Source organism: Erpetoichthys calabaricus, chromosome 1 (genome assembly GCF_900747795.2).
Source record: "Erpetoichthys calabaricus chromosome 1, fErpCal1.3, whole genome shotgun sequence".
Classification (NCBI taxonomy): Eukaryota; Metazoa; Chordata; class Cladistia; order Polypteriformes; family Polypteridae; genus Erpetoichthys; species Erpetoichthys calabaricus.
In genome coordinates this window covers 263,736,639-263,760,306 of record NC_041394.2, presented here as the reverse complement: position 1 = coordinate 263,760,306, position 23,668 = coordinate 263,736,639, and the positions used below count along the sequence as shown (strand labels likewise).

At 36.3% G+C, this 23,668-nt stretch overlaps 1 protein-coding gene across 3 annotated transcripts in view; it reads left to right on the top strand.

Moving 5' to 3' along the window:
• prrt4b (proline rich transmembrane protein 4b) overlaps nt 1–23,668 on the top strand; it is a 113,958-nt gene that overhangs the window by 23,572 nt on the left and 66,718 nt on the right. For 2 of the 3 annotated variants that reach the window (XM_051930235.1, XM_028814807.2), the window contains exon 1: nt 14,482–14,614. The exons of the other annotated variant lie outside the window; for it this stretch is intronic. The gene's annotated coding sequence lies outside the window, so the exon portion shown is untranslated. Of the gene's footprint in view, nt 1–14,481; nt 14,615–23,668 lie in introns of those variants that run through there. 3 annotated transcript variants of the gene reach the window in all.

The following is a 23,668-nucleotide window of genomic DNA, read 5'->3' as shown; positions in this document are numbered from 1 at the left end:
TTTTTTCTTTTAGATACAAAACAAATACAGAAGTCAGAAGTAAATATAATTAATAATTAAAATGTCACTGTGATTTATGACTTACACGGTTAGGCAGATACTGTATACAGGGGATTATTTTGTGATGTTTAAACATTGTGAAAACCAGGGGAGCTCCAGCCACCCCAACCCTGATACAGACAGGCAGAGACACGAGTTCTAGCACGGCACACGTTTATTTACAAATGGGGAAGCACTTTTGCCTCGATCTCCATAGCAGCCAATACAATGCAGCAACACAATTCCTTCTCTTTCTCACTTTCTCACCTTCACTCTTCCACTCTTCCTCCCGACTCTGGCTCCCTGAATAGAGTGAGGCGGCTCCTTTTAAGCTGGTCCTGGTAGGGTTCCAGGTGGCTTGTTAATCAGACCTGGAATCACTCCCAGGTGTGGTGAAATCCCAATGTAGGGCTCTGCAGCTCCCCCTGGTGGCCCCCACGGAAACCAGTAGGGCTGTGCCAAACTCAAACTCCAAGTGTGCCCTGCGGGAATCCGTGGTGCCACAGCCGCCCAAGAGGGTTGTCCTCTAGCGTCCTGGGAAAGGTAGTGCCTTGTAGATGCAATCTCACCCAGTCCTTCCATCCAGCTGGCGTCCCAGTCAGGTAATGGCTGTGGCCGCCAATCACAACATGTATACCTAATTTAGTGTGCGTTTGTATACACATTGAAGTACTTTAGCTTGAACTAGGGATAGTTGAAACTCATTATCACACTATTACTTCATAGTTTTTCTAAGTCTAAATATTGAGAGATACTCTACCAAACATTTTTAATATAAGCAAGAACATTAGAACAGGCCATTCAGCCCAACAAGTTTGCCTAACACTTCTATATGTCCAATTTTTCCAAAATACCATGTAGTTGAGTGTTCCCTAAATTACCAATGTCTACCACACAATTTGGTAAATTATTTATTTATCTATTGTTCTCTGTATGAAGAAAAATGTTCCAACATTTGTGATAAATCTACCCTTAACAAGTTTCCACCTGTGTCCCCTACTAATTCTTTCAATTATTTAAACACTTCAATCATGTCACCTCTTAATTATCCATTTGCTTAAACTGAAAAGGTTCAACTCCTTCAATATCTCCTCATGGCTTGAACATCTTAGTCCTAGAATCAGCCTACTCACTCTTCTCTGGGCTTTTTTCCACTGCAATGTCTTTTTATAATATGAAGACCAAAATTTAACACAGTACTCCAGGTGAGGCCTCACTAGTGTGTTATAACTTCCTTTGATTTATACTCCACATTCAGTATCATGATATAATCTAACATCTTATTAACCTCCTTGATGCCTTGTGTCATGATGTGGAGTGTGTTAAGTTCACTGTGACTCCTAGGTCCTTCTCAAAAAGGTGTACTTTCAAGTTTCAGACCTGGGTATACATGAAAGAGCCAATTTTTATTGCCCCATGTTCCTATCTTATATTGTAGTTAAGTCCTACTGTATGATGCTCAGCTCCCAAATTAAAAGTTAGCATAAACTTTCTGCCTGGTTCATAAGTCTTGGCTTTATTTGACAGACCATTTAATGAGGTGAGAAAATGGTGATGAATAATAAAAGACAACAACAAGGCTTTTATGGGCTTGGGGGTTAATACAAAAACAGAAGTTCCTTTTTAAATAAATATCATTTCCTCTCAATCGCAGTATAACATATCATTTACAGAATAGTGAATATGGCAAGCATGTCAAATACAATTTCTACTAGTGACTTATTTTTTCTTAAATCCTGCCTAATTCATGTCATCATGAATTACCAGACTTGCCACATTAGAACTATTTTTATAAATGAAATCAAATGACATCCTATTTTTGCTCCTACTAATTTCTTTGTATTATTTCAAATTATTCCCTTGCTTTATGAAAAGAGCTATGTCTAATAACTTGTGACATTAATAGTTAAAGACACTACTTAGGCTTGATGGATTGATTTGACAAGTTGTCTAGCATAGTCATTTATTTGTATTTTTATTGTACAAAAAATACTTTAATATTTATTAGGTCCCTTTGCCACCTGGTCCCAGCATCTTATCATTGTTTGATTAGAATGTGTGCATTGTCCCTGTGTGTGTGTGTGTGTGTGGAGTTCTGTTTCGGTGCTGTTGGCTTTCCTCCCAATTTTAAAACGGTGTGTTAGGTTAGATGGCCATTGTACTGTAAATTGTCCCCTCTGTGTTTACATGTACCTTGTGAAGGACTGGAGCAGTGATAGTTCCTGCCGCACATCCATTGCTACTGGGTTAGGCTGTGACCCCGTAATCTTCAATTAGATTAAGTGAGTCTGAGAATTTAAACTCAAACTTTTACTGTCTTCAGTGGGCATTTTTGGTAGTATTTCACAGTAAACTGTTACTGTAAAAGTAATAGATCATGACGTCTGTATCTGCTAAGGCATTTGGGAGTAGTAATCAATTAATCTGTTTTTTCTGTCCTTAAATAATGCATGGAGCCACAAAATAAAAACACTGTAAACAGTAAAAATGTGACAGCTAATGAATATGGTGACTGATGAAATGAAAAAATAGTTGAATTTGAAGCATTTGGTTGAAGTTTGAAAGTAGTCTGGTCTGTTATACTACATGTCAAGCGCGAGCCTCTTGATTTCAAGTCTGTTCTTCTTGTATACAAAACTTTCACCTTGGGAACTTGATGGTCTGATGTGATTGTAATGTTTAATGTCATAGTAGTAGTAGTGGTTTTGGCATGTGTTGAGGATGCACTGATCTTCTTACTTGAACGTCTGACCAACATGCAACATGCCACCATGATTTAATTATTATAACTAGTGACAAGTGAACTCCACTGAATTCTCTTTGTCTTGAGTTAAGAAAAAGTCATGGAAGTGTTCTTGAACTTCCTTGGACTCAGCGAAATGCATTGATGTCATTGGGTATGGATAAACTGATGGGATTATCATGGTTCAATGGTCTTTAAAGTGTCCCTGGTGGCTTCTGAAATGTCTGACTACAATTTTGGACTGATTAATGTCACAACAAATGTGTGCCACTGTGCCTCCTTGAGATAAAATAAATAGACTTACATATCAAAAGAGTAAACATTCCTGCAGACGCTTGCAGACATTGTTCCGGAATGGTTTGTGGAACATGACAAAGAGTTCAAGGTGCGAACTTGGCCTCCAAATTCCTCCGATCTCAATCCGATCAAGCATCTGTGGGATGTGCTGACAAAACAATAACATGGAGGCCCAACCTTGCAACTTACTGGACTTAACAGATCTGCTGCTAATGTCTTGGTACCAGATACACCTTTAGCAGCCTTGTTGAGTCTTGAGCCTTGTCGATAGGGGGCCTTCATAATATTAAGCAAGTGGTTTTAATGTTGTGTCTGATCAGTGTATATATACAGTATATATACAGCTGCATGTTACCACAGTGCATAAAGATAACACTTGGCAAATCATTTGCATACTCTTTTCTACTATGGTTTATTTATTGATCCGTTCCTTTACTGACAGTGTACCTTGTGAAACTTATACTGTAATGAGCAGATTTAGAAAAATGGATGAATGGATTTACTGTCAACTTATATCCTAAGAGTATTGACACAGGTACTTCTTCACATTTATATGAAGTGTACACTTCTGTTTTTCCCCTCCTTCTTTATCAAATCAGTTCAATCCAGCTCATTGGTATGGGATCAGAATTCATGGCAGCAGATGCAATGCAGGATGGTTCCCCCGTCTGTTGTGGGGCTCACTTTCACACACACACCCACACTCATTCATGCCAATCCAGTTTAGAGTCACCAGTTCACCTACCATACAAGTCCACACAGGATTACAAACCCGGACTGTGAGGCTGAAGCACTAATTACGGCATCACCATACCCCTTCAAAATGATTACGGGCCTGTAATTGTAGTGTATGAAATTCTGTTACAGCAGCTTTTGAAGCCCACTGACATACTGCATATCACTGCAAGCTCAACATGCTAATTTGTTTTAGATAATCAGTAACATTTTTACATTTAGCTTCCTCATGTTCTGTGATGTACCACCATATTTGCCCAGTTTTTAATAAAGAAAAATTAATACATATTGGCCTAAATGGCTAAGCATTTACAGTATAATTGTAAACAGCAAACCCCCAAAGCAGGGATAAACCAAGATATTCCAATAATCTTACTGTGCGCTGCTGTTTTATTTGTAGACAGTGATTATACCATTTCCGCTCTATCCCAAACCTTAACAAGGATTTTCTTCTCTCTCTTGTTGTACACAAATGCTCTGGACTCCTGTTTATAAGCCTCCGAACATCCCCTCATTTCATTTAGCCCCCCAATAAGCATCTGTCTAGCCAATTTCCCTTTATTATACTAAGAATTTTTTCTAAATTTCCAAAATGAGGTTTCTGTGCTACTTTAATTTGTATGGATGAGGCAAAGGGACTCAGAGAGTAATTATGGTAAAGCATATCAAATCAAAGCAGCACACTGTGCAGAGCAAGAGGGAAAATAACTTTATGGGTTCAACTCAGCAAGGAAATGAAAAGCAAAACACATGTTCACTTTGGAGAAAAAGATGGAAAGGAATCACATTGCTGGGATCGCTTGTTGATAAATTAGCATGCAATTTAAAAAGTGTGGAACTCGTGTGTGATAGCACAGTGGTTGATGCTACTGCCTTATTGCTGCAGCTGCCCTGTTTGAATTCTCAGACAAGTGCATTGATTTTGCACATTCTCTGTGTTCAGGAGGGTTTTCCCTCCCAAGAACTCGCATCTTTTCACAAGGATAACAAAGTTGACTCTGAAGTGGGGTTGCATAAAACAATGTGGCTCTGTACATGACTGGGACCTCTAATGAAGTTTTCAAATGGTCCGGGTTAGGCTCAGTCATCCCGCCACTCTGTACTTTGTATTAAAATAGGAAGGTTCAGAACATTAAAAAATGAGAGTGGGTACTTGTGCGTGTGCATCCGACGGGCATTTTTACGAAGATTAGTTTCTGCCTTGTGCACAGTGTTGTCAGAATAGGCTGCAGTTTTCTACAGCCTGGTAAAATGTGTTCAGAAAATGGATGGATCAATAGATACTTTCAAATAGATAGATAGATAGATAGATAGATAGATAGATAGATAGATAGATAGATAGATAGATAGATAGATAGATAGATAGATAGATAGATATGTCACTGGGGGAAATCTGGCAGTATGTACTGTATTACCATTATAGAGCTTTCACATTCCATAATCCTGACCTGGATAAAGCAAGTTTGACAATGGATAGAAGCCATCGGGTTATGGGTGAGCAAGTATATTCATGCTAAAATAACTGTAGTGCTTTATAGGCCCATAAGCTCATTGTTGTCACACATAGAGAATACAATGAAATTCTTACTTGTATGTGCTAAACAGCTGGTAGTTACTACATTCATCTTGACTAAAATCCTCATTAACACCTTCAGGGACCAGAATCCTCTTGTGTTTCTTGTGTTATGAGCTGCTGAAAACAATTCTTTTAATTTTTTAGGTTTATGTGTCTGTGGTTTTAAATTATTCAGCTCAAGCCAACTTGATGTCTCATGGCTACTGGTACTGAGCTCCGTTTAACCCCTGGCCCCTGACTACTGGTTGCCTTTTTTTTTCCAGATTCCGTTACTGCTGCTTTTATTTTGATTTTTTTTTCTTTTGGCACCTTTATTACCCACAATTCTCTGAGTGGGGTCTCACCACTGCAAAGTAGAACTGAAACAGGAACTGCTTGCATTTAATGTATTATTTTATTAGCTTCTTTAATTTATTCTTCCGCAGCATAGCATGAAATAACACTACCACCTCCTGGAACTAATTCAAGGTGTGGTGGGAAGGCATCCACCAACCCCGACAGGCTTTGAAGCATAGCAGGAACCAATCCTAGTCAGAACAGATCAGTGCAGGACCCTCACAAGGCTAATTTGGAATTGCCACTCAACCTAGTATGTTTTTGGAAAGTAGTAGGAAAACTATGGTACCTGGAAGAAACCCACATGAACATAGAGACAACCTGCAAGCTCCACTCACACTGTGATTAGATTGAGATTCACACCCAAGACCACAGATCCATTAAGCAGCCACACTAACCATGGCACTCTCTTAATTGGTACTGTTGCATGTTGGCTGGACATTCAAGTAAGAATTTCACTGTATGTGTGACAATACCACTACTGCTACCACTCTTCATTTGGAAATGTGTGTACATTTTGAAGATGGAAGATATACAGATACAAGTATGATATTACAAATAGTTTTGATTTGTTTTGATTTTGATATTCTTTATTAGTTCCCAAGAGGAAATTGCCTTTTCGCATGACCTTTTGGGAGGTCAGATCGCAGGGTCTGCCATCGTACAACGCCCCTGGAGCAATTTTCAGGTTAAGGGCTTTGCTCAAGGGCCCAGTGGGGTAAGGTCCCTTCTGGCAGTGACAGGATTTGAACAGGCAACCTTCCAGATTTATTTATATTACTAACTTTAGAAAGGGAAACCTTCCTGAAATCATGTTTTCACTTAGTAATTTACTATTATTGAGTGTAGATTGATGAGCCAAAATGGCAAATTCATCCATTTAAAATGAAATCTGCAACAGAATAAGTCTGCAGAAAGTATATAATGATCAATGTCTTCTTATCTTTGTAAAATCATGAATATGCTAAAAACGCAGTAATCCAACAACGCTACACTTTATAACTGACCAAAAGCAAAGGACACTGCCTACAGAAAAGTCTAAGTTTGACTTCAAATAGATTTACCCATCATGATTGTAGCTGGGGAGGAATTTTAAGGAGCAATGTGAAATATGCAGTCCAATTGTGTTGTGTACAAAAAACATTTGACACAATGTGCGAGTGTTTGTGGAATGGCTAGTATTGAAAGTGCCAGACAGACAAAGAGGTCATTAGGCCAAATTGCAGACCTACAGGGTCACATTTAAATCTTTGCTTCAAGACAATGCTTCTCAAGATGGCGTGTGATTATATTAATAACAATTCAGGGCAGGAATGCGTGTCAGACCTTGTGCGTGAAAAGTGAGCATTCAAATCCAGATTTGAAGTGTAAATTAGTTTTTTTTTATTTATTCTTTTTCTCTTTAAATTGGTAATGTTTTAGATCCCAGCAAGTCAATAAATTAGTGCATGGATGATAAATGAATGGAATTTTTTAGAAAAATGATTACAATCTGTTTTTTTCATATCCTCTGTCCTTTTCATCTTACTGTCATTGCCATCATCCAGTTAGGGGACACTCTGGTATGCATTGCATGCTGTGTGCCGAAATGTTTAAAAAGCAAAATACATTTCATCCGTTGTTTACAATTGGCATTATCATAACTAGTTTGGTTTCAAGCTCACCACTATAAAAAAGAAAGTCACTAAATTGTAATCTCTAAACAGTATTTGCAGTTATAAACAAATTGCAAGCATTTTGAATGTGGCGCATGTCATATGAAAACAAGAAGACAAGAGCCCTGTGTTCAGATTTTGTGTTATAGCTGTGTCCTCTTAAAATTTCACATAGTCATTATCTGAAATTGAGAGTTTTGTTAATTGAGTTTTGTTGATTATACAAAAGAAAAGATTAATGTGAATAATAGCAAAAAAAGTGGATAAAGTAAAAATGTCATTAGTTTACTATGTATAGGGCTGCCAACTCTCTTTCTCTGGAAATGAGGACATTTGGGTTGAAAAATGAGGACTTTTGAGGACGCCTTTCCCTTTGATCACATAATACACCTTTATGCTGTCTTATGGTTTTAAAAATGATGTAAACCTTTAGTAACAGTTTATCACTATAATCACAAACTAATAACCCATTAAAAATTTTGAACATGTCAAGCCTCTTAAATTAACAGACTTCATTTGTTCCATTCTTATTTGGATAGTTTAATTGTCATAAATCTGTAAAAAGTGATACACATGGTAAATTCACTTCTAGTAAAATAAAAATAATTTTACTCTTTTCAATTTAGTTTTTTTTTGCATTTATCTACATTCTTTTATATTTTCATATATTTTATATATTTATATATTATATATTTTTATATATTTTTTTATTCTTTTCAGTAAATCTGGGTTCTTGGATAAATATGAATAGAAATCTTTACATAGCATGTTACTGAAATTGAATCTTGTGAGCATTAGACCCTTAATTGAATCTGTTCTGCCCTTTCAAAAACAAGGATATTTGTTGTTCAAATATTCTGTGAACTTGCACTTTCTTTTCAGCATAATGGGTATTCCTGAATTTATTTAAACAAAAGAATTATGAAAATATTATTAAATTATGTGAAGAAGTGACTAATTACTTGATCAACTGATAACTGAAAAAATATTGCATTTACATGACAGAATAAATGTGTGATTTTTTTAATTAACTGAAACTTTAATAGAGTTAGGAGCAATGGGTGGTAACAACAATATTTTCCATTAAAATATTACAAAGCAGTACCTACTCACAGTTAAATACGACAGACTGTACCTGGATGTATGAAATTTCTTGTTAACCAAGCTGCTGAAAGAAGAATCGAAAATAAGATCTCACATAGAAAACGTGAAATTGTAATTTCAATTTTGAATGAATTCACTTAGTTATGGTGAATTGGGATTACACCTAATTAAGGAAAGGAACAACATTTATAATGAAATGTCTACTCACCAAGAAGATAGAGCTGAATTCAAAAGATGAAGTGATAAAGCCAAGTTGGACAGTCAAAAGCCAAGAACATGAAGGGTTGTTTCTATTCTTGTCAATGTCTGCGTTATTTACTACCGGAACCGAAGTGATTTTGGGAAAAAAAGTGTATGCCCTACTTCTGTACATGCTGAGTGATGTACAGCTTTTAAATTTTACCAATGAAAAAGAAAAGGAGATTTTCACATTTTAGCAGCCAAAATTCTGGACATTTTCAAAATTTTATACATTTCTCCCGGACAGTCCATGGTACGTAAAAAATGAGGACATGTGTGGGAAAATGAGGATGGTTGGCAGCCCTAACTATGCAGTCCTGTTACATGGAAGACGAGCTTAGCAACAAGCTTAGCTCACTTCATCACACATTGTGTTTAGTTGTTGCTTTTCTAGAGTTTCAGATTGAATCCACAAATTTGGACAAGCCAGAAATTCTAAGGAGGTAATCATTATACTCCTTCATCTGTGATGTCATTTTATCTGTGATCCCTGATGTCATTCCTAACAGCCACATAGCAACCACCAAGACTAAAGTCCCCAAGTGACAGTGCCCATAATAAAAACAAAATGGCACCACAGGATAATAAAAATAAAAATGACTAACATAAATAAAAATGTAATTAAACAAAATAAATATATATTAGAACCCAATAAACTGTTTAGAAAAATTAAAAATGCGAGTCAAATCATGACCCTTTGAGTTGGTCTTTAGGTGCTACTAGGATTAGTTTTGTAAGGTTTGGGTTTTCTGGCCTTGACTATTTACGTGTCTAATTAGACTACCTAGTAATGAATATTTGCCTTGACCTTTTTAACTATACTAAGAATTATGTAGTTTAGAATTTATTTTAGGCATTGTTTTCTGAAAGAATTATTTTTGTGTTGTTGCTTTAGTTTCTGTTCTAAATGGTAAGAATGGGGTGCAGGTCTTAGTTATTATTTTTATATTATCATTTTGTTATTAATTTTATTTTTATTATTCACGTCACTTTTCTGGTTTCTTGATTTTTTTATAGGCATTGATTATTGCCAGTCATGTGGACATGATGTGTGACATCACTTGGTTATGGCATATGACATTATAATGCTGTGGCTATTTAAAATGGCACCACGGATTGAGGTGTATCCAGATTTTTGGATTCAATTATAGAAACTTTAAAACTTTTGTAGTGAGACAGGGAAAGCAATTTAAGTAAGGCTTAGAATTTCTATTATGTTTCATCGACTTTCTCATTTTCTACTTTGTTCACTCAGTTCTCTTTGTAAATTGTTTCTGTTTAGATCTACACACTGACTATGGACAGCTCTACAAACTACCTTATCTTCCAATTGCAAACTCATTTTCATTTTAACTCTTGCAGCTTGCCATTCCCAACAGGCATAAAATTCTGAAAGTACTTGTTAGTTTTCTTTGCCCTGTTTCAGATCATGTAAAGTACTAATTTATTCTTTTTCTTTAATTATATTATGATCATTAAATAAATACTTAAAATATTTATTATGGATTTAAGGTATAGGGAGGTATTTTAAACTTTTGGCTTTCCCATCAGGGTTAATCAGAGCAGAGATGCTTTTTAACATGCCGTTATTTACAGATTAGCATACAGTTCTGCTGTGTACCACTATTCAATTAAATTAGTACTGACTTGAAGCTAGGAGTTGATTTCACTTAATCTCAGTCATATCACTGTAATACAGTATTTTCTCAAAACACACAAAGTCATAAAATATGCCAGGAATGGAAATGGCAATAAAGCTGTTGTGATCGTAGAGCATTGCAATTATTCAGATGTAGCCTTATACAAACCATCTAAGTACTCCAGGACCCGAATCCCACACATTTTAGGATCCATTTAAAACAATAAAAATTACTGGTCACCGTTCACTTGGCCCATAAAGATCATTAATTGGATGTGTTCTCCATGGTTTTGGCAGTTTATTCTGTTAAATATCAAGGTTTTTCCTTTTAAGACAACTTAGAGGCCTCAATGATTCAGAGACCCTTTTATATAAGAGCAGAATTATGACAAAATACAGTAAAACTATTTGGTCTACCAGTCCCGTTTTGTTTAGGCAATAGTTATGTTGTACTACTATCTGATCCAGATGAATTTTGAAAAAATCATGAAATGTTTTTTGAGCTACACAACTCAATTATTTGCTCCAGATCCCCACAATCCTTTGCTTGCTTCCTGGCATCCATTTTAGACGTACCTCCTTTTAGTTTCCACTGGTGTCCTCAGGCATATTATTCATTGTTTAGTTGAAAGATTTCTAAACAATATATTCTATTATTACCTTTGTGAATTTTCAAGTGTTGAATCAGACCTGGACAATATGTGACTTTCTCTACTCACAACGAAAGGGGTTTAATTCCCTGAGTCCATCAGATAAGAATAGGTTATTAAGTTTATTTGTCCCCAGGGGAAATTTGTCTTTTTACAAATGTTCTTTAAATAAATAAATACATATAGTCCAGGTCCAGGTGTCTCCATGATGTGAGATATAAGTGCCAATGGCCTGTAGTCATTAGATGCCTGCCTTCTTTGAAAGAGGAACAATGCAGGATGTTTTCCACAGCAGAGGCACTTTCTGGAGCCATAGGGACAGACTGAACAGGTGATAGAGGACACCACAAAGGTGGTTAGCACAGGCCTTAAGAACTCAAGGACTGACTCCATCTGGTCCTGTGGCTTTTCCTGTGTGTTGCTTCTTCAGTTGTCTCCTTACTGTCATGTTTCAGCCAGCATTTCTACTCTGGCTGGGATTCCAAATCATGTTGTTGGTCTGTTTTGTCGAAAAGTGGGTTATTTGTTTCTATTTGTTATTTATCATGTATATTTTTCTTTGTGTTTAATGCTATATGAGAAAGGCCTACGTTATGTCCCGTGTTCTTTGTGGGTGGCTCCTTAAGGGGCGGGGCCACCTGCCAACCACCTATTTTTGGGAGGGCCCTCCATAGTTGCTGGTGGTTCATTACGAATGCACTAGGGATTGGAGTGTTTCTTGTGTTTTCCTGTGCCTTGATATTGCTTTGCATGAAATCTAGATTTTTGAACCTGTGCTCTGTTTTTTGACAACGAATTTTTATATAGGGACTTTGGTTACTTTGTATTCTTTTGTGCTCTTCAGAGCTTTTTGCTTGCACAGCCCTTGTGAAAATACAAGTTTTATTTTTATAAAGATTTTTCTCTGCCTTTTGGGTTACTAGTCTGGGTTTTGATGGTATTTTCCCCTTGTAGTCGGGCAATTATTAAAAGTGTTTTTGAATTTTTGCTTGTAAGGACTCCCAAGTCACGACACTTCATTGGTCTTTAGTTATGGTTATCTTGCCATATGTGTCAAAATCCAAATCTAAGTTATTTTGCTTAGGGATACATCAAAGTTTAAGGACCTTTATTTGAAACCTCATTTGTATCTATATGTAATTCTCAAGAAAGCTACAGTCACCAAATAAAAATGTCACTTTCTGGTTACAAGTACCCATAATACAGGTCACAGCACAATACAAACACAATTTGAAGCATAAAATAAATCATCTATTACAAGCAGTTGGAGACTCAAATTAATATTGAGAAATCATCCAGGAAATTAAATTGTAAACATTTTTTTGAAAATGTGTTCTTACAACAAGGATGATGTGCAGGAAGTAAATAAGAAAGGATCAGGAAATGAGAATGAAGTCACTGACAAAAAACCAGGATATAAATGTACCTTTCAGTGAGCCTTAAAGTGAAAGCAAAATTCAAAGTGAAGAGAACAGAACATTAGGTCAATTACCGAGCTATCCACAAACTTGGAAAGTGAGAATCCCATGGCATCGGTTTATAAAGCTAACCCTTCTCAACATGTCTTAGCAATGGGACCACAAAATGGCAATGTGCACAAAAATAAAATGGCATTGCAGTAAACATAATAATCAAAACAGTTCCAAATTCCAAGTATCAGAAAACAGTTTGTAATTTAGAGCACTATACCAAATACCTTACTAGAGTATTAAGCCTAATTTTATAAAGCTCAAAAGAAATTTAAATCATAATACAATCACAACAAAATGAAGGAATAACTGAGGAGAGAGCTACAGGTCAATCCAAGAAATGTGATAACTAAGAACCAAACATAGTGACAAAAATAATATTCAAGTAAAAAAGAAAGAAAAAATCTCAGCAACCAAATGATAATTTCCCTAATAGCTAAAAAGGTTAGTTGATTATGTTTAGAATCCAAAGGTTGGACACAAGTAACTATGAACCACAAAATGATGTTTGTAACACAGCAGCAATGCTGTCGTAAAGAAAAAGAATAGAATTACAACCAAAATGGCACTGTGATGATATCAAAAAATTAACTTAATATAAAATAAGAAAGACAAATATGAATGAAAATTGGTCAAAATGATGAAAAAGCAAACGTACCTGATAACAAACTGTCCAGGCATTCATTTTCAAATTTGGCTGGTCCAGTTTGACGTCAGTGTGGGACTGAAGGGTACCCAAAATGCAAGACAAACAGAACCATAGACCATAGATGAAGAGTAATTTAATCTAACAAGTAATGGTACTTTGGTGAATGATATTTGCAAAAGTTACATGAATAATGATGAATAATTCATCTTGGGCTACATGTCCATCTCCCATCAAAATGTTTGTTATTTTCTTAAACTCTGAAACAGTAAGGATTGTAAGGATTACAGTTCACTACAGAGAACATTTATTCATACAGTCATACTCACACAGGGCCAATTTACATAATAAAATAATACAAAATAATTAATCAGATTCATGGGGTGTCTCCCTACATGCTGCTTGATCCTGTCTATAACAGCTGCATCTCGGATGTAATTCCCTTGAAGTTAATGACAAAAAATTTAGAATTCTGAGTAAGTAATTATTTTCATATTAAAGCTAAAATGTTAAAAAATATGAGCTGAGGACTAATAATTAAATATTTCTGTGAATTTGTATGGATCTCCAGTTAAAGCACAACAGTTGCTTAAAGTGTGGCCGATATACTTGGACAGCCTCTATTAAGATATCAGTGAGACCTTAGAGCCCTCTGAAATTCTTTATTGAAGTACTGTATAACATGTTTATTGGAGACCTCAATCCCAACAATATTAGAGGCACAAAAGTGCTGAGCTAAGATCAAGGGAAGCCCGTGAGAGGTTTTTGTTGCCCAGGCATTCCAGCCTGACTTTCAGCTCCTTATTATGTATTGTCTTCCACTAGACTTCCATACTGTTTATTAGGTAGCTGTTTATTTTATTAAAGAAACCCTACTTTCTATTAAAACTGATCTTAATGAGTTTCTAATACTAATCTCAAATATGCTTTGCCGTCATTAATTTCAAAGTGAACATTTGAAAATGATGAGTCTGCTAGGGTCATTCACACAACTTGACCTATTACTCCCAGCTCTCACTCCTCAATTGCAAATTTGTATGCTGCTGCTGCTGTTACTGCTGAAGAGATCAGGAGAAATTGGAAAGAGAGAGAGAGGGGAGAGCGAATGAGCGAGCGAGAGTGAGAGAGAGTAAGAGAGAGAGAGAGCGAGCAAGCGAGCGGTGCTATATACTATATGGAGCCCATCCTTTTCCTGAGGCTGTCTTTCCCAGCGTCCACAGTACTGGCAGTCCTTGCTAATGAATAATTTGCTCAGTGAGGTGTGACCACAGGCATTGTGTATTTGAATTTCACACTGGCGGACTGAGGCAGCCAGTGGGAAAGGGGGGTGAGGGGGTGGGCGGTCAGTCGGTGGTAGTGGTGGCGATGGAGGAGGTGGGGGGAGAGGAGGCACAAACTCAATTTCTCTTGCAAGGAAGGCTATTGAGAGAAATGCAGCAGAGGGAAGCAGGCAATTTCACATTGCTGAATATCACACCTGGCCAAGTAAGTCTTGCTGATTTCCTTTCTAATGACCCGAAGAGCATCCTAATCGGTGGTCCAAAATTAAAATTCAGTTTTGTCTTGCACAACATTCACTGGAATGGATGTGGCAATGAGAGCAGAATGAAGAGCACCAGATTGCATGAATGGGAATGCATGCGTGTAGTAAACCTTAGGTAGTATTGGGAGCTAAAAGCATGTGTAGTAGCAAGAAAAATAAAGAAGCCAGAGCTGAAAGAGAGGACTGAATTTGTGGAGTATAACAAGCCAGCAGGTTTTTTTTTTTTTGCAGACAAGTTCATAGATATGCAGAGCATGAATGAATGAAAGCTTTGAATATATGCGGAAGAGCTGCTGTCTTGCTGTCAAGCTGGCTTTTTTTTTTCTTGCATTTAGAAAATATCTGTTGTTAAATGTTACGGCTGCTAAGCAGCAGATGAAAAAAAATTAGACAGGGAATGTCTTTCTACAAAATATCTAGAATGAAGGACTAGCAACTGCATGCACATATGAAAAGATGCATGGCTACTTACCTTGGACGACTCTGAGAGTAATGCGAAAATGATATTGAAATGACAGTGTGGCCCCAGCAGTTCGGTGAATTACACCCAACAGCGGCATGAGTGACAGTGAGGTGGAAAAAGCAGCAGCATTATGCCAGCCAAAGATTTAGCAAAAAAAAAAAAATTGGAAATAGCCTTTAGATGTTATCAATGAATGCTATCAGAGTAGGCTACCCTCCTGTTATAGACAGGACATCTTACTATATAGAGCCTCTCAACCAAGATGCTTTGTCGCTAAATGAGCTTTTCATTTTTTTTTCTGTAATTCAGAAACACAACTTGCTAGAAGGAAAATGGCTGAGAGAGGAGGATAGTAAAAGCAAGATCACCAGGGACTAGACATACTGTTTTTTATGTCCTAAACACGTCAAGTGTTGCCTGTCAGCCTGGCAAGTGGAGCAGAAGCCATCCCAAGTTATGATGCCCATAGCCTTCTCTCTTTTAGTAAATGGGAACCACAATCTGTGATGTGAATTTCAAATCAATTGCCTTCATTCATTTTGTTTGCTCATTAAAATATTTAAGCCAAGCCAAAATCATAGTTCGCTTCTGCTCCGGCCAGATTATATTTCTGACACATTTTGTTACTCTCCATCTTCAGCCATATACCTTCAGCCTTTTCAGCAGATTTGCCTGTCAGTAATAGCTTATCTCTACATTAATAGGACATTTCAGAACATTTCAAATCTATCTGACAAAAATGTAAACACTTAAACTGATCTGGGCACCATGGCACTCCAGGAGTTCTGCTGCCACCTCCTATATCTGTAGTGCTGGGTTCAGAGCTCAGCGCTGGGCACCGCTCTCTGGGCTTTGTACATTCTCTCTGTGCCTGGGTGGATCTTGCTCTGTTTTTCTTCACACTTCCTAAAAACATACAATTAAGCTAATTGGTAACTCTGAACTGGCCCTGGGTGAATTTCGATACATATGTGTGTGGCCTGCAGTAAGATATGGATGTGGATTAACCATATATGGATTGGGTCCAACCTTGGACCACCTTGCTACAATGCATTGGATAATGGATGGATAGATTCAATTGTTCTTCCTCGACATACACTGCACTTTAAGCATAGTAGTCATACTTATTTATTAAGACAAATACTTTAATGTTACCTGGCTAACTATTTGATGTTCAATTAAAAGAAATATGGTAACACATCCTAGAATAGAAAAAATGAAATCACAAACCCATTTGAGATTTGAACTGCTCATGTAGATTAAACTCATTAAAGCACTATTATTAGCTTAGTTTGTAGGGAACCTTTGAACTCAAGTCACCTAAATCCGTGAAGAAGTACAAGTAAGATTCACTGAGAGTCTGCAACCATAGGGAAATAGCAGGAGGTGTGTGGAGGGCAACATAAGACACAGCTCAAAAAAAAGGAGGGGGAGAAGAGAAGAGGGAGCGTGTGTGCTGTATTAATGCCTAATGTGGACCCCACATAATATTGTTATTATTATTATGACATTGACAACCTGACCGGTTAAGTCACTTGCTCCAGAAATCCAGTCTTAAGTTTAAAAGCAGGAACCAAGTAGTTCTTTTAAGGACAAATCTCATCTCGACACATAACGCTGTCACCCCACTTAATGTACAGGTACTCTCTTCTTCATTTACCTTGAGATATATTGCAAAAAATGGTGGAGTTCATTATCTGTGTTTATGTTATCATCAAGTAAAGACTGTCACCTTTGGAGCCAAAGCGGAAAATCGAGGTAGGAATTATAGCAGTTAGTGGAGTTCTTGCACAAGACTGAAAGGCCTCACAGGTAGCTGGAATGATCCTTTAGTCTAATTAGCAAACACAACTGTCTAGAGATAAGGCTAAAGGCCATGTAAGGAGCCCAAGTGTGTAACTGGGCCAACACTGTAACTGTACACGTCTTCATCAATTGGGACCTGAAATATGTCTTATTTGAACCCTGTCTATATGTCATCTTAGAATGAGTTTAAAAATGTATTTATAGTACTTACCTGCTGATACTGGTCAGCACTGCAGGCTTGTACATTATTTCATATCTATTATCTATAGTACATATACAGTATATATAGTATATACAATTAATGAAACAAGATGTACAGTACCTACTATACCTATATTTTTCCAGGTCTTAAATTTTTACCCTCTTTCTTCATCTTCTATAATGGCAGCTTTTCAACAGCAACATTTATTTCTATAGCACATTTTCGTACAAAGGATGTAGCTCAATGTGCTTTACAAGATGACAAAGATAAAAATAACAAGAAAAGAAAAACAAATTAGAAAAAGTTAAAAATGAGAAACAATAAATGACATCCCAAAAATAATATATAAGAAAAAATCAGTATGCACTAACATAGAACAGATAAACAAGTAATTGAACAAGTAGAGTTCTTATATTCTATAGACATTAATTTTAACTCTTTAAAGATAAGTCCAATGCTATGGTCAGATGAGTTGGAAGGACAGAAAAAAATATTTTAAAAATCCAGGGGTGCAATGCAGGACAAAAAAACCCACAATTTGCAGGGGTTCAGAAGACCAACCAACCATCTCCCACTGGGCATTCTACCTAACATAAATGTGCCTGCGTAGTTCCTTACTGTTTTTTAAGCTTTGCCCTAGGAGGTGTGATGCAGTGAGTCTCATTGACAGTTGAGGTACCTGCATTATACCTGCAATGGTACCTGCAATGTTCCAGCATTACCTGTGACTGCACAGTGCTTTGATCGGGTTGTGGTGGCAGCACAAAACATCACTGTGGAAAAACCAGAAAAGAAAGCAGAGAAAAGTGGAAGCAAATAATAGTTGCAAATCCACAAACAATTTTGATATTTCTCTGCATTATTATTCCCACTTACTCTCACCTTTTCTCCTTTCTTTCAGCCTGGCTTTGATCATTCCTTCCCTCCTATATATATTACCAGTATTTTTTCCTATTCAGTTGCACAACCAATGAAGGCTACTACATTTATATAAATAAATAGACAAGTCTCAATGACTTAAAAAAAACGAATTATGACAATATAAGGTTCAATTGACAAAAGAAGAGAGGAAAAAACTGCAGTCACCCACTTTACTGGAGAAAATGCTGTAAATCTCTGGAGGAGTCCATGATCAGGCAATGTAAAGCACTGCAGAGAGTGGTGAAGGTGGCACAGAATATTACCGACACCCAGCTGCTTTCTGTTCGAAACATATAGAACAATTACTAACCTTAAAAAGGCAAACAGTGTAATTAAAGACCTCAGCAAGGTTGCTTTTATCATTCTCCCTTTTTGGCTAATGGTGCAGGACCACTGGCACTAATGGTCAGTTTCTACCCATAGGTTATAAGTTTGCTAAACAGCTGATCAGAAGAACAAATGTTGGAACATAAAAGTGTTTGTATATACTATAGATACTGTATATTTTTATACCGACTAATATCTATCTGTCTCTCTCTATGTACTGTATATATATATATATATATATATATATATATATATATATATATATATATATATATATATATATATATTTACACACATTTATTTATTCAACATTCATTTTGTTTTTGAATAGTTCAGTTCTTCAGGCACAGAGTGCAGTAACAAGTTCACAGCAGATACAAACACAAAATACTAATTACAGTACATAAAAAGTGCATATAAAAACACTGGTTTGTATAAAAACACAGGAAAAATAAGTGGTTCAAAAGTGATTAATGTCCATTAATATCTTTTCATTAATTAACTGTTGAACTATGGCCAGTTGACAACAGAGGAGAGTAAAACGAAACCTCCAGTCAACAGTGTCCCTGGAGAAGATAAACGTCTTGGGGCTCTACAGTCAATTGTAAAAGAGAAAGCCCTGTAGACCTTGGCCAACTAGCCACCTACCCTCTCCTCAACATACTGTGTTGGGCCATCCAATTTGATAGCAAAATCTTTCTATCCGTTGATTCTAAGTGTCTTTTCCATAGGCAGAAACACATCTTGGACACAAAGTAGTAACCACAGGGTACTGAGAATAGAAACAGAACAGAGAAGGGTTAGTAATGGTTCAGAATTATTGTATTACTTATATTTTTCACAAAACAGTATACAATATACACAGCTGCACAGCTAACAAGCAGCTCTAGTCATGGTATGCTAGACTAAAGTAACGAGTCTTTAGTCTGGATTTAAATGCTGAGACTGGAGGGGTATCTCTTAATTAGCAAGTAGATCATTCCACAGCTTTGAGGCCCTGTAACTAAAAGCTCAGCCTCCCACAGTTGTCTTATTAAACCTTGGAGTCTTAAGTAGGCCGGCATCTTGAAATCTTAATGTGTGCTCTTCTTTGTAGGTAATGATAAATTCAGATAAGTAAGCATTGTCTTGGCCATTAAAGGCTTTATAAGTTAAAAGGAGGATTTTGAACTTAGCCCTAAGTTTAACTGGGAGCTAGTACAAGGACTTGAGACCTGAAATTATGTAGTTTTACTTTTTAGCTCCTGTAATGATTCTTGAAGCAGCTTTTGCTATTAACTGATAAAGATCAATTAGAACAGCCAATGAAAAGCACCTTGAAGTAGTCAATTCTTCCAGAAATAAATGTACAAATTAATTTCTCAGTATTCTCCATATTTAGACACAGTCTTAATTTCCCAAAATTTTAAAGATGGAAAAAAAGGCTTTAGATAGTTTTGTAACCTGTGTTTTAAAAAAAACATACTGGTGTCAAAGATAACGCTTAAGCAGCGTGCTAGTCCAAGTGAGTTAAAAAGTGACAGAATGTTGTTGCGGCTTGTATCATTCCCCCCCAAAGAGATCTCATCCATCTATTCCTGGAACTCACTGTCACAATTAATTGGAACAGGCATTGAAGAAAGGTCATTTGGTCTAAAAGAAAGGTAATAGCTAAGTATCACTTGTATACGAGTGAAAATGAATGTTATGTTTTCTGTTTATAGATCCCCATAGAAACCTATAAAGTAAAGCAAACGTGTATATATAATATGCAGTATGTATATTGATTTACTGTCAACTGTTCCAAGAACACATGCAAGTAAGAATTTCATTGTACTATGTACACACGACAAAAAGCTTGACTTGACCCAACCCAAATGAACACCCTCAACGTCATGGAGACTCTACACTATCGTAAGCACATGCTGTACTGTCTAATAAGAAGCAAAATGAATACTTTTATTGATGTATTACAAGGTTCAAATTATCACTAGTGTCATGTTCCAGGCAATACAACAGTGGCATCAGCAGAATACTACAGAATGATATAACAGAGGATAGTAAGAACAATTCAGAATGATTTGCCAAGCTTACATTGCTACAATATGAAACACTAATAATCAGCTATATTCTGCATATTTTAGACAGAAAATTTGGCAATTTCTATACCAAAATTCATTGCTTAGACTGTTGGCCTTTGCGGTGACCCAATGTAGTTTCAGTCATCTTTGGAAAATGTTAGAACCCGGGCATCTTGAGACAGTGGATTACCGTGATGAATGTACTAGCAGGTTCTATTAGTTAAACAGGCCCCATACCATTTAAAGTTTTGCGTGATAGGCGGATAATTTTCAAATTAGCCTTAAATTTAACTGAAAAGTTGTTGCATAGACTTTTAAATAAAAGTATGTGGCCCTTGCAACAGCATTTTCAATTAAGTAAAAGCTGCATAGAGAATGATTTGAAAAGCCTATGAATAACACATTACCGTAGTCAGTTCTACTAGAAATAATGTCTCCATTACTTCCATGCACGGAGAATATCTTTATTTTCCTATATTATGTTTAACTAATAAAAGCAAGTTTTGGATAATATGCTAAAATGTGTGGTAAAAGGCAAACTGATGCCAAAGATGGCAGCTTCAAATTGATGCTGATTCAGTAAAACTAAAGTTAGGCCAACTCAGTTAAAAAGTGACAGTGTCTTTTAACTTGTTGACACAGTTCATTTGGAGCATCATAGTAGAATTGTGGAAATGTTATTTGATCTGATGAATAAGTATAGCTGGGTGTCATCTGACAGGAGTGAACGCAAAAAGTATGCTTTCTAATGGCATCTGTCACCACTAACATGTCAGTTAAAAACAGAAACAGTCCCAATACTGAGCTCAGACTAGCAGTAATGATGCTAGTTTTTCAAATACTTTAAAAAAGAAAAGGGAAGTTTGAAATTGGTTTATACTTATTAAGCACTCTGGGGTCTACCTTCTGCAAAGTTTTTCAATAACGGTGTGACAGCTGACAATTTTATTTCATTTAAAACTGTGCCAGTCAATGGTGCTGGTGTTTGGCCAGGAACAGCTAGTAGGGTGGGTTTTTTAAATGGTTAGAGTTACAATTTGCTATTGTGTAATAAAGTGAAGTTACATGGGTGTTTATGTGCAAGGGGATACGGATTTTGCCACTGCCATATTAAGATTCCAAGGTGACTTTTGAAATCTGGCATGTTATCTTATCAACAACTAGTTGTACTAAGAGGGTTGAAATCTAAGTAATCGACCTAGACCACAGAGTTAACATTTACAGTGCACCATGCAATGCATATGTCTCTGTTATATGTTATTTAATATGGGATTTGTAAAAGCATTGTTAATGTCTGTGATCTGCCATCTGTTAGAATGACAAATGAAATGCATTTTATTTCTAAAAATGTTTGTGATGCGCCATCTTTTGGAATGACAGAGACATTGCAACCAGACGGACACACAGACAGACACATAGACACTTATCCTTTTATCAAGGTAGATGTTGTAACTGAAGAAGTTCCTAAATCTGTTCTACTAATGCTTGTAAGGATTTTATTATATATAGCAGTTCAGATCTTGCATTAGACAAATTACTACCTCTAAAGTAGTTGTTAGCTACAGAACTCAGGCTAGTTTTGTTTTTATCTGTTTGTCTGTAATTGTATTCAAAATGGGATATAAAACTTGTTTTTTTACACCTTTTAACACAAACTGTTTGGCAGAGCTGTAACTTTTTCATTCACCATCTGTAGATTTTGGCATTGAAATTTAAGAGTGTTTGTGTTGGGGAGTTTCTTTGTACTTTAATTACTTTTATTTTGAGGGGAGCTACTGTATCTAAAGCCTTTTCCAAAGATACATTATAGTTATACGTTAAACACAATGCTCAGCCAGAACTCAATTCCAGCTAGTCACAATTTCTGTAAATTTTAATGTAGTTTGGCTATCTGGGTGTTGCACTGTTCTAGCTTTAATTTGTAACCATAGTGGCAATGGATTAACAGAACAAATGCAATCAGCTTTTGAATAGGGGTAATTTAATTTCGAAGAGTAATAATTACAGTTTGGGTCTCAATAACATGCATGATAATTAGATCTAATGTAAGACTGTGAGAGTGAGTCAGGCCTTTAACAATTTGGCAAAACCTTGTCAAGTTCATTAGGAGTACAAAACATTTGCTGTCTGTGGGAATATTAAAATAATCCATTTAACACAATGTGGTCATGTTTTATCACATAAAAAGTCACCGAATTTAGTCATTAACAAAGAATATTACCAAGAAGGTCCGACGATACTACAATTATGGTTGATTTATTTTTTGTCTGATATGAGCACTACATTGTTCAGAAATTATAAAATGTTCATAAAATTGTTAATTTCTTTTAGAAGAAAGGGAAATAAAACATCCAGGACATCCATAGAAAAGAACACAGTCAGTGTTGCTGCTGTGCCCACTGTAATTTTTCCATATAAGTCCTGAAGAACATTTTAATTTAATTGAATTTTCCAGGTTTTAGAGTCATTATAAAAGGGTACTCAAGCATAGCCGTGGTTAAAGCACTGTAAGACAAGAGATTGATTGTAAATTTAAGGGACAGGGCTAAACTCAATGTCAAGGATTTGAAGCCACCGTGGTCGAACAAGAAAAGTGCTAAAAAGTTTTTCCTTTATATTGATATATGAGTTCAGATGCTGTTTAAAAACTGTGGTCATCTTTTATAACATGGTTGTATAAGTAAACAGAGATATGAATGTGTACTGAGCATGAGGTTATTAATCAAAACAGTTTTTCAATCATGTTTATGGAATGGCTTTATAGTTTTTCATTTTAATATCAGTGAAGCTCCTAATGCAGGCAACCCAATGGAGAATTTGGTTTTAATTCAGATCTAATGATTCTTTCATTGCTTGGCTGTCAGTTGATTTGGATGCTGTTACATACCTCAGTTCATGAGATGCCCCATAACCAGGGTTTTGAGTAGAAGCTAATGTAAAATAACATTTAGGAGAGAAAACAGTCTGTCATTTCAGAGTACAAGGCTGCAGTGTGGATGGTGCTCAAAAATTTGCAGCCATATTTTGGGATAAAATAAAAGTTTCCTTTCAGTCTGGTTAGAGGCAATCTCTAGTAATCCAGATCTTTCCCAAAAAATTGCCCCAATTCTTTACAAAAGCTATAATGCACTCATGAGGCCTCATATAGGGTAATGTATATAGTTTTGGTCTCCATATCACAAAAAAAGACATAGAAGCACTACAGATAGTCCACATG